Raw genomic sequence first — 16,269 nt, 5'->3', positions numbered from 1 at the left:
AGGGACAGATGTAATCAGTGTTCAACTACTCGAAAGGAAGTATTTATTAGTATTTTTTCACAAAATACTTTTTTTTCACCAGAATAAATCTATGTTGGTGTACGTGGAAGGTAGGATTCAAGTAATTTCCAAAATCATATAAAGTTCTTTCAACAATTTCAACAAAAAAAAAGTTTTTGTGTAAAGAAAACTTGAATGTTTTGATAGTTTAGTTGTTGGTTTTTAATGAAGCAAATACAAAATAACAACATGAACAGCATAAAAAGGATTAATACATAATACAAAACAAAAAAAATCTTTTCAGCCTAACAAAATATACCTCTGTACCTGGAATGAACTTTTACTACTAGTTATTTCCCTGAGAAAAATGCCACATTAACTAACTCTTGCAGCACTGTTTTATGATGAAATGAAATTATTCTTTCCACTTATTTGACAGCTGATCTGAAAAAATTGATTCAATTATTCATTGGCAGAGAGACAGCATGATGACTTTCAACACAGTATCTTAATATATTTTAATAGTGCATTATGTATCCACGTGTGGTGTTTTAAAGTTTCCATGTTCGGCACAACCGCTGACTGATGTTACTTTACAGTATATTACGTATTGAAAACATAATATCCCAGCTTGGCAGGAAAATCCAGAAGGAAAGAAACAGGCTGATTAAAATTATTGAACTGGAAGATGGCCTCTTCTTATCACATCATTTTTCCAGCTTTTTGTTATCTAATTATTTCCTTCAAGTGACAGACAGATATTTTTTATTATTTATTCCACCACCAAACCACTTTCAAAAAACCACAGTTTATATATGGCAAATCAGTGCCAATGGAATATTTTTTTAACTAATCTGAAAAATGTGGGGTGTTTATGTATTATAGTTTATTATACTAATTGAGTTTCATGTAATTTAAAAAGTTTTCTACTAATAAGTTCAATTATTACTGAAGATACTCAGGGTTACTTCTCTAAAGAATCTGTGGAGTCACCTTTTTTACTATTGTTTCATAATACTGAAAGATGTTACTTTTAGAGTTATGCACTTGAAGAACAACATTACAACATCAGTGCTTTTTAACAGTTAAGGATTTTATAAGAATTGAGATCCCTAGCTGGACAGATTTGCAAGCTCTGAGAATTTCCACTAAAATTAACTTTTACCTTTCCATTGCACAACCTCTCTCGATGATTTCTCAAGAGTCTTGGGAAACCAGAGAGGTCCCAGCTGACTGGACCCTGGCAAATATTGTCCTGACTTTCAAGAAGGGCAACAAGGAGGATCCTGGAAACTACTTGAGTGCCTGGCAAAACTGTGGAGAAGATTATCCTGAGAGATATTGAAAAACACCTGAAAAACAACACAGTCATTGGTCACAGCCAGCACAGCTTCATGAGAGGAAAATCCTCCTTATCAAACCTAATTTCCTTTTATAACGAGGTAACTCACCTGATTGATCAAGGGAAGCCAGTTGATGTAACCTTTTTGGATTTCAGTAAAGCTTTTAATACTGCCTCTCACAGGATCCTGCTGGATAAAATGGCCGGCACACAGCTGGATAAACACATCATGTGATGGGCAAGCAACTGGCTCACAGGTTGGGAACAGAGTGTTGTAGTGAATGGGGTGACATCAGAGTGGTGACCTGCCACTAGTGGGGTTCCAAAGGGCTCCATCCTCAGCCCTGTGCTCTTCAACATCTTCATCAATGACTTGGATGCAGGACTAGAAAGGACACTAAGCTACTTCTCAGATGATACAAAACTGTGAAGGGCTGTTGACTCCCTTGAGGAGAGACCCTGCACAGAGACCTAGACAAATTAGGGGACTGGGCAATCGCCAACCATATGAAGTTCAAAGAGGGCAGATTTTGCACCTGGGATGGGGCAACCCTGGATGTACGGACAGACTGGGGAATGAGAGACTGGAAAGCAGCACTGCAGAAAGAAACCTGGGGGTCCAGGTGGATGGCAGGTTGAACATGAGTCAGCAGTGCCCTGGCAGCCAGGAGGGCCAACCCTGTCCTGGGGTGCATCAGGCACAGCATCACCAGCCAGGCAAGGGAGGGGATTGTCCCGCTCTGCTCTGCACTGGGGCAACCTTACCTTGAAAACAACATCCTTGTGAGGGAAAAGGAGGGCACACACTGATCTCTTCTCTGTGGTGACCAGTGACAGGACCCCAAGGGAATGGCCTGAAGTGCAGGGGGAGGTTTAGATTGAATATTAGAAAAAAGTTCTTCACCCAGATGGTGGTTGGGCAGTGGAACAGGCTCTCCAGGGAAGTGGTCACAGCACCAAGCCTGACAGAGTTCAAGAAGCATTTGGACACTACTCTCAGGCATAAGGTGTGACTCTTGGCAATGGTGCTGTACAGGGCCACAAGTTGGAATGGATGATCCTTGAGGGTCCCTTCCAATTCTTCTGTGATTCTGATTTTTTGATCTCCAAATGTGTTCCAAATCAAATTGTCTAACAGTAAGCTTCCTTAAGGGATGTACTTCTGCAATGAAAAATATATAAGGCCCTGAATATTAGAGTGTTATATGTGGAGGAAAGAGAAGGGATTGTTATGTGGGCATTCTTCTCTGTTCATGTGAGAGCATTGGTTGGGCTGAGATAGTAAGGCTATCCCAAATCAGTGAGACAAAGCAAAGCTTCCATTCAAATTAATAGCAAACTCCTACAGACTCAGACTGACTGTTGTGTTTAAGAAAGGGAACTCAGAAAACTCACAATATCATCTGAAAAAATATGTTGGCTTGGGCAATTTCTTTGAGAAATATAGGTAATGATACAAGAGCTACTGTAATAAGTGAAATGAAAAGGAGACATAAAAATGATGATGTGCTGCCTAATTTAGATGTATGGAGGCTTTGCAGCTTATTTTTCAAGACTGACTTATTTACCCATTCTGAACACATAGAAGAGATTTCAATAAAAAGTAAATGTAACCATTTGATTTTGATCTCTCCTCTCCTTTGCCCTCCATTGCAAGGAGCTTCTTCCAGCTTTCATAAGCAAATTACTGCTAAACGCAAAAGTTATTCAGTAATCCTGAAAGGAGGGTGGGCATTTTCTCAAGCCCAAGTTTGTCATTATTGCTTCAAGTGTGAAATTTTTCACAATGTTACGCAGAGGGTGCATTATAATGCTGGAAAATCATGAAAAAAATAAAATCCTCAGTGTTACCAAGAAAGCCTCTGGGATCTCAGGTGTCAGTTCGAGGAGAGAGATTGCTCTACCTATAAATTCATCTTTCCCAGAACTGACATCCAAGGTCCCAGAGCCTTTTCCATATTGCCAAAGACTTTTTCATGCAATTCTAGCAACACAGTGCATTCCATTCTTCACAAGAAATGTTCAGCTATTCATATTGCAGACAGCCAGACATCTTGCTGACTTTCTAAGAATATTTGAGCTATTGGGAACAGAGGTACCAAAATACGATATAGTACTAAATTTTCAATAACATTTCAGAAATTAAAATCCACTTTATATTTCAAAATAAAAATATCATCTGGAAAAAGCAAACAAAATAATCCTAACAACAAAAACAACAACAAAAAAAAGTGAATTAATTATAATCTGTTAAAAATTCTGGATGTTCACATTTTAATTAGTCTGTGTCTGTGTGAGTGTGTGTCTCTCTCATGAGCATAAGCTAGGTGAAGTGTAAACATATCTATCCTGGGTTATCAGTCTCACTTTGGTGTTACAGCAACTTCCTCTGTGTACTGAAAACACTCTCATTTCAGCTGAAAGCAAGTAATAGTCACAAATCAACAGCATTAAAAGATAAATGTACATTTTTATCTCTGAGATTCATCTCTGTTCAAATTTACTCTTTTGGTTACAATTAGCAAATGCTTTGAGGACTTCAAGACAATTTTTATCTTCATGTGAGTTGTAGGGGAAAGCAATAAGGAGTTGTATTTAAAACAAGGTAGAGATGTGCTACTAGGTATAGTATAGAGGTGTGCTACTAAATGCTCAGGGATAGTCAATTGAGCAACACTTTTTCCCAGTTAGGGGCAGATAGCTATTTGTAAACTCAGAATAAACAGAGAAGCCTTTTCAGATTCACACTACAGCAGCTGCACTTTGAGGGTCCATGACAGATGAAGGGCTCCAAGGTACCATTACGCATTTTTAGGCATTAATAGACTAGAATGGATCTGTTGTTATATGACCACAATATGAGCTCTGGATGTATATGGTAAACATAACACACTACTTTACAGGTGAATATTTTAAGTGGTTTAAAGACAAATTCTGAGGTTTTGATGTGAGTTGATTTAGTTGACAAAGTAAACGTGAACTTGAGTGACACTGCACTCACTTATCTGAGTGCACCTTTTTTTAGGGGTGCAGGAGGAAGGGAGATAGAAAGAAAGAAGGAAAAAAGAAAAAGAAATTGAAAACCAAAAAGGGTTTAGAAGGGAAAAGGGAAGAAAAAAAAGGAAAGAAGGGAAGGGAAGGGAAGGGAAGGGAAGGGAAGGGAAGGGAAGGGAAGGGAAGGGAAGGGAAGGGAAGGGAAGGGAAGGGAAGGGAAGGGAAGGGAAGGGAAGGGAAGGGAAGGGAAGGGAAGGGAAGGGAAGGGAAGGGAAGGGAAGGGAAGGGAAGGGAAGGGAAGGGAAGGGAAGGGAAGGGAAGGGAAGGGAAGGGAAGGAAAGGAAAGGAAAGGAAAGGAAAGGAAAGGAAAGGAAAGGAAAGGAAAGGAAAGGAAAGGAAAGGAAAGGAAAGGAAAGGAAAGGAAAGGAAAGGAAAGGAAAGGAAAGGAAAGGAAAGGAAAGGAAAGGAAAGGAAAGGAAAGGAAAGGAAAGGAAAGGAAAGGAAAGGAAAGGAAAGGAAAGGAAAGGAAAGGAAAGGAAAGGAAAGGAAAGGAAAGGAAAGGAAAGGAAAGGAAAGGAAGAAGAAACAGTAAAGAAGGAAATTGGAGGGTAGGATGGAGGGAAAAGAAAATCCTTCATTTGCTTCATTTTCACATGCTCCTCTGTAAACCTGTACAAATGGCCCTAAGGACATGAATCTGTGCAGCATAGCAAATCCCAGCTGAGGTCAGGAAGCTTCACAGAGACTAAAACATCTGTTGTTGTATTGTCAGGTGGGTAACTAGGATTTCAGCTGAGAGGAATTCTAAAGGCACCTGAGATTTTGGTAACTATTATTTTTATACATTTCCAGCTGATGTTTTGGAAGCTTAAGTAATCCAAATAATCATTATCAATATATACAATAGGATCAGAATTTTTGTAGGATAGGCTTGCCTGACTAAGCTATTTTTGTTCTGATATTAGGTCTTTTGGGAAATTTTTCTCTTTTGCCTGCCTTTCAGAATCACTGCCTTATTTCAGTCATTGTCATGACTGCAGCACAATAGCTGCATCAGCCATCACTTTTGAGAAGATGCACGCTTTCTGGTTGAACTGCAAAGGGCTTGTTATTGTTGACAACCACTTAATATCTGGAACAAATACTTTTTCACACTGAAAACAAAAATATTAATTGATTTTAGATACAGTTATGTTTTTTAACAGCAGATTGGACAGCTCTGCAGTCTGGGAAGCAGCTAAATTGTCCTTTGTTTTCTTTGTACGAGACATGCATAAAAATTTGGGAAGTGCATTTTATCTGTCACTTCTGCTAGCAGCAGACTAGATTTGCCTACATCTGGCTTCATGCCCTATAAAGTAAGTTTCTCTCCCTTTAAGCTCTGTCTTGTTTGGATTGTAATTACACAAAGGATAAAAGGCTAAGGAGTCTGTGGGGTTCCTGTTTAGGTGCCAGTGGTATCCATTCCCCCATTAACCCCACTAAAATCTTTCCGAGTCTTATTTCTTTGTTTTTGTTTAATGAGCACCAGTCCCAGCAGAGCAACAGAGCCAGAAGGAAAGAAGAGGAAGTATATTACACCCACACAGTGACAGGACTTCCCTGAACACCACCAAGCTCCCAGCACTGGGCAAGTGGCAATTTGAGCTCAGCAAAAAAGGGACACAGAATCATAGAATTATTTGAGTTGGAAAGGACCTTGGAAAGATCATCTAGTTCCAAGCATAGGCAGAGATGCCACCCACTAAATCAGGTTGCTCAAGGCCTCATCCACAACTTCTCTGGGCAACCTGTTCCAATGCCTTAACCTTTTCACAGTAAAGAATCTCTCTTTTAATTTAAAACTGTTCCTTCTTTTTCTAGCACTATCTGCTGTGCAAAAAGTTACTCTTCCTCCTTTTTCTAAGCCCCTTTAGATCCTGTAAGGCTGCAATGAGATCACTCTGGAGCCTTCTCTTCTCTTCTGAGCAATCCCCTGGTCTCTCAGCCTGTCTTCATAGGAGAGCCCTCTGGACATCTTCCAGCTCTCTGATCAACTTTGTGTCCCTCAAGAAGCAGCAGATCCTCATCTTTATTTTGCTGAGGACCCCAGAGCTGGACATAGTACTCCCTGGTACTGGAATCTCACCAGAGCAGAGGGACAGAATCACCTCTCTCAACTTGCTGGTGACCTGTCTTTTGATGCAGCCCAGGATGCAGTTTGCCCTCTGGGCTGCAAGCTGGCCCATGTCCAGCTTTTCGTTCACCAGAAACCACAAGTCCTTCTTCACAGGACTGCTTTCAATCTCCCACTCTATACTCATATCTGGTATTGCTGTGACCCAGGTGCAGCACCTTGCACTTGGACTTGTTGAACTTCATGAGGTTCCTATGAGCCCAGTCCTCAAGATTGTCCAGTTCTCCCTGGATGGCATCTCATCCATCTATTTTGTCAACTGCACCCCTCTCTGCTTTGTGATGTCTGCAAACTTGCTAAGGGTGCATTTGATCCCACTCGTCCATGTCATTGATTAAGATACTGAAGAGCACCAGTCCCAAGACTAAACCCTGGTAGACTCAGCCCCTAATGAGGGACATCACTCATCATCAGCCTCCATATGGACAGAGTCATTGATCACAATTCTTTTGCTTGCTCCATCCATCCATCCATCCATCCATCCATCCCCTTATCCACAGAACAGTCCACCTTTCAAACCCGTATCTCCCCAATTTAGAGATAAGCATGTTGTGTGGGACTGTGTTCAAGTCCTTACAGAAGTCCATGTAGCAGACGTCACCCTGCCTTCCCTTGTCAACCATTGCAGTCACTCCCTCACAGAAGGCCACCAGACTGCTCAGGTGTGGTTTGCCCTTAGTTAAGCCATGCTGGCTGTCTCAGATCACCTTCTCATCTTGCTTAAGCCTTAGCATTGCTTCCATGAGGATCCTATCCTAACATAGGAAAGAGTTACAAAGATGTTTTACGAAGATGACCATTTCTTTAACGTGAAAGGTTTAAATACTCTCATGTAGCTAATATCTCCTTGTTGATGATTATGCCATTCTTTTTTGTATGACACTGTACTTTTAGAGTCTTTTGTCTTACATGTGTTCATGCCCACACACAAAGAAGCAGTAAGAGTGTCATTGATAAAGACTTATCAGAGGTTTCTTAGAAAACAGTTAATTCCCTCTGTAGTAAACATAGAGGAAAAGACAGCGTAAGAGACCAGTTCTTAGGTGGGACAGCTCTAGACTTTAACTAAGCTATTCCTGCTCATATGGCAGTATCATTCACTTCAAAGATATTGCCATAGTCCTGTAGGTAGAATGCAATTACTTTTTTGCCTTATCCAAGATCTTACCCTAGCTACAGCCTCATACATCTGCTGCATCTGATTCTGGGCTCTTTTTAGCATCTGCAAGCGTATAAGCATCACTTGAAACTTTTCACATGATGGTTAAGTAGGGTAGATACGAATAAAATGCTTTATTTGGGACACCATTTGGTGGAAAGGATGGCTGTAAAATAGCTACATGACAAGAGAAATTCATCCATTTGATACAGACCTACTCTACAGCCTAAAAATATCTTACTTAGGTAAAACATATAACCTCTGTTCTGCCACTCTTCTGTTGTGCCACTCTTCTGCCTAGAGATGTAAAAAATCCCTCAAACCGTAATGAAGGTTCGTAAAAAAGAAGTAACTAATATTATATAGGAGTAACACCATTGGCTTTAGATGCTCCTTTTCCTCATCTGTAGAGGATTGCTTGTTTTGGCTTTTCTCAAAATTCTCTAAAACTTTTTGAAATTTCTTCAGCCAAAGATCAACACTTCTGTATCAGTTTTCCCTAATCAGAAGTTTCAGAGTCTGAAGGCAGCTATGCAGACACCCATTAAAGAATAAAGAAGAAAACGCAAGGGAAAAATCCCAACAAACCAAAGCCAATTTAGGTCTAAATTATATGTCACCTTTGGTGTTCACAGAAACATAGCAAACTAGAGGAAAATCATCCTTTTTTTATTTTGTTTCTTTAGTCATTAATGTAGTTGTGGAGGAGAATAGCATATCAAGATTTTGCTTTTCCAACTTAAAGTTGTGCAAAAGGTTAACAAGCAGAAAGAAAGAAAAAATAAGCCTCCCCTCCACCCCCGCCAAATAAAACAAACAAACCAAAAAAACCAGAGAAGCATAGATGGGGGAAAAAAGATTTTAGATCAGGCGAAAATGAAAAGTTACAAGGCAGCTACTTGCAAAGGCGTAAAGGAGGAGCAGCAGAGGTACAACTGAGAGAAGTAGAATCCAAAGGCCCATGAAGACACAGGCAATAACAATGGTCATGGCTTCAGGCTCATCACTTTTCCGCAGTTTTAATAATCTAACATCTCTAGAGTATATATCCATCATCTTTCAGTACCTACAAGACAGTCCACCAGTGAATAGTGGGGGAACTAGTGTTTTACTGAAGAAATAAAAGCAGTATATAAAAATTTAAACCTACATTTTGCTATTTAGCATATACAGTACATGATCAGAGTTTATTAATTAATCTGGGCTTTCATAAACCACCAATGTATTTGAGCAGATTTTTTTTCACTCTTTTTAGAAGAATAAGTAGCATGCAGACATTTTAATAACCTCATGTCTCAAGTGTGTATATTTCTAGTACATGCAAGAGGCATGATTCATCTGTCGACCACTTAATTTCCTAACTTGAAGGATAGTAAGCTATTTAAACAGAAGGGGAGAAATGCATGATGAGAAATAAAGAGGTCATTCTATTTTTAAGAACTTAGCCTGCATCTCCTAGTTTTACTTGTTAAATGTTCTCATCCTTGATAAAATTATAAGCTACCTGCTGTCAAGCAGAAATGAAGATCATGTAAGTATAACCAGGTAAAATGTAACCAGGCAGCTGATCTGTTTCTTGCATCTTCATAGCTTATGGGATTAAAGCATGACAAGCAGAAAAGTACAGGTATCGGAGTTACACAGATCAATCTTCACTTGGGATCATTACTTTGATGTGATCCAAGTAAATTCCTTTTAAGATGTTAAGAATGTGGTTGCCACTTACAGTGATTAAGTGTAATCTAGTTTGATTCAATATATTACAATATAACTTTCTTTCCAGGTTCTTTTCTGAAGATTCAGGAAATTTTACACTTACATGTTTCTGCTCACTGGGAACCTATTTCTACAAACTTATTGAAGCAGTAAATTGAGTGGGGGAGAAAGGTTACAAGTTTTCCTCCTCCAGAAGTATCAGACAAATGCTATTATAAATAAATTTAAATATTCTGAATCTCTTACATCTGACCTACCAAGAAGGTTAATAAAGTCCTACATCTAGTTTGTCTTTCTGAAGGCTTGACAACATCTCTTGACTAGACTCTCAAATGCGTGGCTGGTAGGTCAATGTGAAATAGACCCAAACCCAGATAGCATCAAAGTGCATCTGTTTGAGCTTTTCCGCTGAGGTAAGAACATTAGAAAAACTGAAAAAGTTCAGAATTTAAAATTTAGTTTAAAAAAGAAATTAACTAATACCATAATTTTTTGAAATAAAGAAACCACAAGATGGTATACAATAAAAATAGAAACAATTTGTTAAGAAATCTTTCTCAGAGAAACCTTTAATCAAAGCTGGCTACCTGGAATTAGTGAAGCATACATAAATATACAAATTTCTCAGCATGGGATAAATTAGAATATAAAGATTAGACAGTCCATCAGGAAGCGGACTGTTTTATCATCCCTTTTCCCTTTTTCCAGCAGAAAAAGCAACATGATCTTTTCTCTAAGGCTCTCATGGCCACAGTGATCAGTTTGCACTGATGAAAACTGTCTACAAAAAGGAAAAAATTAAAGATCCCATATCATTGCACTTAGCATGACTAATCAAATAAGGTACATGAATTTATCCTTTGCAAATTGCACTGCACATATAAATTCGATTGATGACTGTGGTGAACAGTTTGTGAATTATATCATGATTAATGGAAACTGGGAGATTTCAATCCATGCTCTTGCCAGAGATATGAAATAGTGTGCAGTTGTATATGACTGCCTGGCTGAAGGCTTGACACTCAGGCAAATAAATGAGTCTGGCAAGCATCTGGCCACTGTCTTTGCAAAGGAGTCTGCACATGTCTTCGCAAGTGAAATTACTTGCAAGAAAAGCATGTAAAATCTGTTGATTATCTCATAAATTTGTACTCTCCCTTTATCCCCCCACCTAAGTCAGGGAGATACACAGATAGATTTAAACTGGGGAGCCTTATATACTTCTCTTTCAAGTTCTGAGTTTTCTGTCTAGTTGGAAGTACTCTCCAAGTTGCTCCCTATTTCAGTCTGCTACTTAATCATATTACTTTGTTGAGAAAATGCTAATATTTAGTGCATCTCCTTGCACTAAAAATCCCCACTCTAATGTCTGAGTGTTTTACAAATAATATCAGCAATGGAAGTTCACACACCACATGAAGTCTCTCATTTCAAGAAAAAATTCTTCTCAGGATAACTGAGACGAGAGCATAAAAGACTGAGCAAGCAAAGGAAAAAGGAGTATTGTCAATGCTTTTTCTCAATTACAATCAAAGTCCAGCTTTAGCTCACCTCCCCTATTGTTAATCTTTGGTCAATCTCTGAGTCCTTTCTCCCCCTGCAGACTTTTTCTTTCTTAACTCTCACATCTTTGCCTCCCTTAAGTCTTAACACTTTATAGCTAGAAGCTTTTTCTTCATGGCCTCTCCCCATGATATCACTCCACCTGACTCCCACACTGGCTTCTGACTTCCTTCCACAATCACTCTCGAAATCCTTTTTCTTGTCTTCAAGGTCCTATTCCTGCCTATTTCTCTCTCATCTCTCTCTTATTTTGATGCCCATGTGTGTCTTATATTCTTTCAAGCCAGAAGCATGACTTTCACTAGCTCAGCTGTGAAATCTGTGCTGAAATATCATACGTACATCCCCCACATTTCAGCTTCTGAGATTCAGTAGAGAACACAAAAAAAAAAAAAAAAAAAAAAAAAAAGAAAAAACCATGCAACCTTCAACATTGCTATAATCAAACTTCAGATAAAAACAGGTAGTAACTGGCTTTACCATAATAAAATTGAATATAGCTCCTGGCAGTATTTTAACTTCAACATAACAAACCACTTAAAAGTATGGATGACAAAGACTAGGGATCTGAAACATACTATTGTTTGTCCGTATGCAGACCTCCCTCTCATGCAAGCTTAATGATGTATCACACCTCCCACAACAGCACTTTCTGAAGCTGTCTCCTGAAATTAATGAAAATGGGCCAATGCCATGCTCATTGTTCCCATGGGATCTTTAAAAAACCAAAGGCTTAACAAAACATGTCCCTATCCTCTGGATCTGTTCAGGTGGTCTTCGCCCTGGATTTATTGTCTTGCCCAACCAGAAAAAAACACACAAAACCATTCACTGAAGCTGCAGAAAAATCACATATCTTTACAGAAAGTAATAGGGGAACCCACAGCATTAAAGTAACAGGGTGTGAAAAAGATTAAACAGAAAATATGGGCATTTTTTAACATATTTGAAGAGGACACATTACTAAAAGTAGTTCGTCTAAAAAGAATAAATAATTTTAATTTCCTGTTCAAGATCTGGGAGAAGACGGTGGAGCTAATTAAAATTCAGTTTTTGAAATTCCAGCCTGTAAATGATCTAATTTGAAATTCAAGTGCCTCATACGAAGCTTCCCAAAATCTCCATGGACAGTGAGGATGTACTATCAACCCCTGATGGAAATTCCACTGAAAACAAATGTTCTGTCCAAGACATTGAAGATACCTTGACTTTGTTGAAGTCAGCAACAAAGTACTCATGAACTTCTCAAGGGCCACAATTTCAAATTGAATTTTTGTAATAAATGTGACCCTGAAGATAAGCAAGTTGTTAGAATTTTGCACTGAACATACTATATATATTTCATATATATAAATATATATATATATATATTCTCAGGTAAGTGTATACACAAATTTCTCTCAGCATTTGAAGAGCTAAAAAAATATACAGGGGAAGTAGAAAGGTGGTACATGAAATACAATCTAAAAACCTCATATCTCTATGTTTGTTTTACTATATTGTTTCAAACCTCAATAATAAATTGTGGAAAAACAATTCAGACAGTTAAAATTCTTATTTTCCATTTATTCTATCTTTTTCCTTTTTTAGCCCCCTAAAAGCTGCCTTCCTTTGGAAAGGACTTTGAGGCCTTGCTGAAAAGCACTGTGTACTATTTTACTTTTTTCAGCAAAAGCTTGAAAACACATACCAATAAATCTTAAAAGCTCTCCTCATAGAAAGTTTGACCATTTTAAATGGAATAAAAAGGTTTTAAACAAACCCATGAATATTGACCAACTCTCCTTGTAGTGCAGAAGGGCCAGTATGCTGCCTTGCTTGGTTCTAATACAGCTCTGCCCAAAATGCAGGAGTAACACAGGAAGGTGATAAGGGATTGCACAGTCTAAAAGAAAGAGTGATGAAGTCCACTTTCTTATATTTCAGTATTTCATCTCTATCCAAGCAGTGGATGGCCAAATAAGAGCCTTGAGCATGCTACTGTCCTGGCAAGACAAACTCACTTCCCAGGGCAGTAGGAAGGTACACCTCACTCCAGCAATCTGACTTTGAGGGAGTATTGCTCAGACCTTTCTGCAGCTGTGCATGATGTGTGTGCTGCAGTGTGTTTCCTCAGGCACCTGGAGAAGGAAGCAGACTGGACCCTTCATAAATATTGCTGTCCTGTGCCCAACACATGAAGCAGGAAGCAACTTCCAGAAGACAGCCTGGTTCCAAGCTGTCCCTCCAGTCATCATCTGGCTGGCACAGCCAGTTGAACCTGGGAGCTGGGACAGCTCTGGGGTCCCACACTGTGTACATAGGTCCACCTCATTCCCTCTACGAACGCTACCCTTAAAAATGGGAAATATTTATATGTGATGAGGCCATTTATCTTCAAGGGCAGACTCAGAGAACTGCTTTCTGGAAATTAAAGTACTTGTAGTAATTAACAACTTTTGCTGCAACTGAACTCTAGTGGGATGGAAACGTGAGCCTGAGAAAATTTTAGATGTCACTACCAGTCCCTTGTGTCGTCATTCTTTCAGTCATTCATTGACATACTCTCTCAAGAAAATGTACTTGCAGGAATAATTGGACTGTGTCTTACACTCAAATTCAATACAACTTTTCCTTCAGTTGCTTTTTGTGATTCATGATGAGGAAAGATTGAAAAAAAGTTAAGAACACAGAAAATTTCTTTCTGTTTCAGAATTGAAAAGACTAATACCTTAAAATGATCTTCTGCAGAACTTCATGAAAATCAGATTTCAGTTGTCCTTGACAGGAAGACAGGATCAGAAATGTTCAGAGTAGCAATTTATAATAAACTTCTTTGGAAACAAATGTGACAGTAGCAATTTTAATGAAAAGGAGAAAGGCTAGAAAACTCAGGTTATGTTTTCAAAGTCTCTGAAGTCTCCAAATGAGATATTTGCTGCCTCAATAAGAAATGCAAGATCTCCTCTTAACAAAGAAAATGTAACAAGTAAAAAATTATGATATACCTGACAGAAACCAGTAGGCAAAATCACGAACTGCTTATGCAGAGAACTTATCCTGCTGCCCAATGCAACTAGTTTGCCATCACATATTTCTTTGTCTAGTTCCATATTTTTATATTTGTTGTTGTTTTATTTTTCTTATTTCCCCCCTCGAACTTTAGTTCTTACGGACAGAGATGTTCACTTCCATTCCTGTATAATTAGTGTCCTGTATAACTGGTGTAATTAGGGACATGGTATAGCTTTGCAGATTTTAAATGCTCCCAACAGAACGAAAGAGAACCTATATGAATTACATAGCCTGGAAGTTATAGTCTTGATGTTTCACGAAATGAAGAGACTCTGTGCTGATTTCATTACTCCTGTTGCAAAGCTTTCAACCTCTGTGGGATGTGCTCATCTCATATTATTGCTGCTATTGCTAATATTCTTGTTTTACTCACAGTCATTACTATTGTTGTTGTTGTTAATGCTGTCATTATTATGCACATATTCAATATTATTGATATTATTTGTCCCAAATCAGTGACCAAAATAGTGAGCTTTAGAGACTTCTTGAAAAAGGTAGTCAAAAAATTTTTAAAAATTAACTAGAAAAAAACCAAAAAAGGATGAAAAATTCAGCTAGTGCCTCAGTCCTATTAATGCCTTCATTTCTATGAATTGTGATTCTCTGGACAAAAGATGTGGTACTATATTGGTGTCTTATTGGTCCAAAAAGAGAACAGAGATGAAAATGAGGGATAGGATGGAATATGAACCAGAAAATCATATACAAAATGATAAAAAAGCCAACCAAGCTTTACATAGCTATGGCTGACTTTGTTTTACCTCTGATACTCCCTTGAAACTAATGAAAAATAATCCTCTTTGATGAGATACAGTTTCATAATTTGTAGAGACCACAACCCTCTATAAGGGTAGATTCTGCTAAGGATGTTCCCAAAACATAACTCAGGTTTTGTCTAGTTGAACATTTAATTGTATAAAGAGTAAGTAAAAGACCTCCTATTCTTACCAGATATTGTTAGCATTTTTGCTTCCCACTTTTAGGAAATATGAATTCAAAAACATTAATAAAATCAAGAAAAGGAAAAGCAATAGCAATTGCAATTGTTACTGAGAAAGTAAATATTTATCTCAGAGAGTGATTCCTATTTTGATGATCTCTGTAATGACACAGCTATTGCTTTAAAAAGTGGTAACAAATGTCTTTAAAAAACTTAAACTGACAATGCATAAATACTTTAATAAGCACTTCTGCAGTACAGAACTGAGTAGAATCAGAGTACAGCATAAAGAAAATACTGCACAGGAGGTCTGATCAAGATATCTACAGTGGATTGACATTGACTGGACATCAAGTGCCCACCAAAGCCGTTCTATCAGTCCCCTTCCCAGCGGGACAGGAGAGAGAAATTACAATGAAAGGTTCGTGGATGGAATTAAGGATGGGGAGAGGTCACTCCTCACTCCCCAATTACCATCACGGGCAAAAGAGATGTGACTTGATGAAATTTATTATCAATCAATTCAGTAGGATGACAAGAAACAAAAACTAAAAATACCTTCTCTTCACCATTCCCTTCTTCTGGGTTTCCTTCAACTTCACTCTCAATTTGTCTACCTTGTCTGCCCCAGTGGCACAGAGGGATGGAAAAGCGGATTGCAGTCAGTTCCTCACACGTCGTCTTTGCTGCACTTTCCTCCCCTCAGGGGAGGACTCCTCACTCTCTTCCTCTGCTCCAGTGTGGGTTCCTTCCCATGGGAGACAGTCCTCCATGAATTTCCCCAGTGTGAGTTCTTCCCACTGGCTGCAGTTTTTCACAAACTGCTCCATCATGGGTCCCTTCCACAGGGTCATAAGTCCTTCCAGCAAACCTTCTCCAGTGTGAACTTCTCTCTACATGGATCCACAGGTCCTGCCAGGAGTCTGCTCAAGCACAAGCTTCCATGGGGTCACAACCTCCTTTGGGCATCCACCTGCTGTGGTAGGGTGGGTCCTCCACAGGCTGCAGGTGGATCCCTGCTCTCTGTGGACTTCTATGGGCTGCAGGGATACAGCCAGACTCACCATGGTCTGCACCATGGCCTGCAGGGGAATCTCAGCTCCAGGACCTGGAGCCCCTCCTCCCCCTACTTCCTCATTGACCTTGGTGTCTGCGGGGCTATTTCTCTCATATATTCTCACTCCTCTCTTCTGGCTGCTCCTTTTTATTACAAGTTTTTCCCCCCCTTTCTTATCTTTTTCCCCCATTTGTTATTCCAGAGGTGTTACCAGTGTTGCTTGGCCTTGGCCAAAAGTGGGTTTGTCTTGGAGCCCACTGGCATCGAC

This window comes from Corvus hawaiiensis, chromosome 2 (assembly GCF_020740725.1).
Source record: "Corvus hawaiiensis isolate bCorHaw1 chromosome 2, bCorHaw1.pri.cur, whole genome shotgun sequence".
In the NCBI taxonomy this organism is placed as follows: domain Eukaryota; kingdom Metazoa; phylum Chordata; class Aves; order Passeriformes; family Corvidae; genus Corvus; species Corvus hawaiiensis.
Note: the sequence above shows the minus strand (reverse complement) of the source record.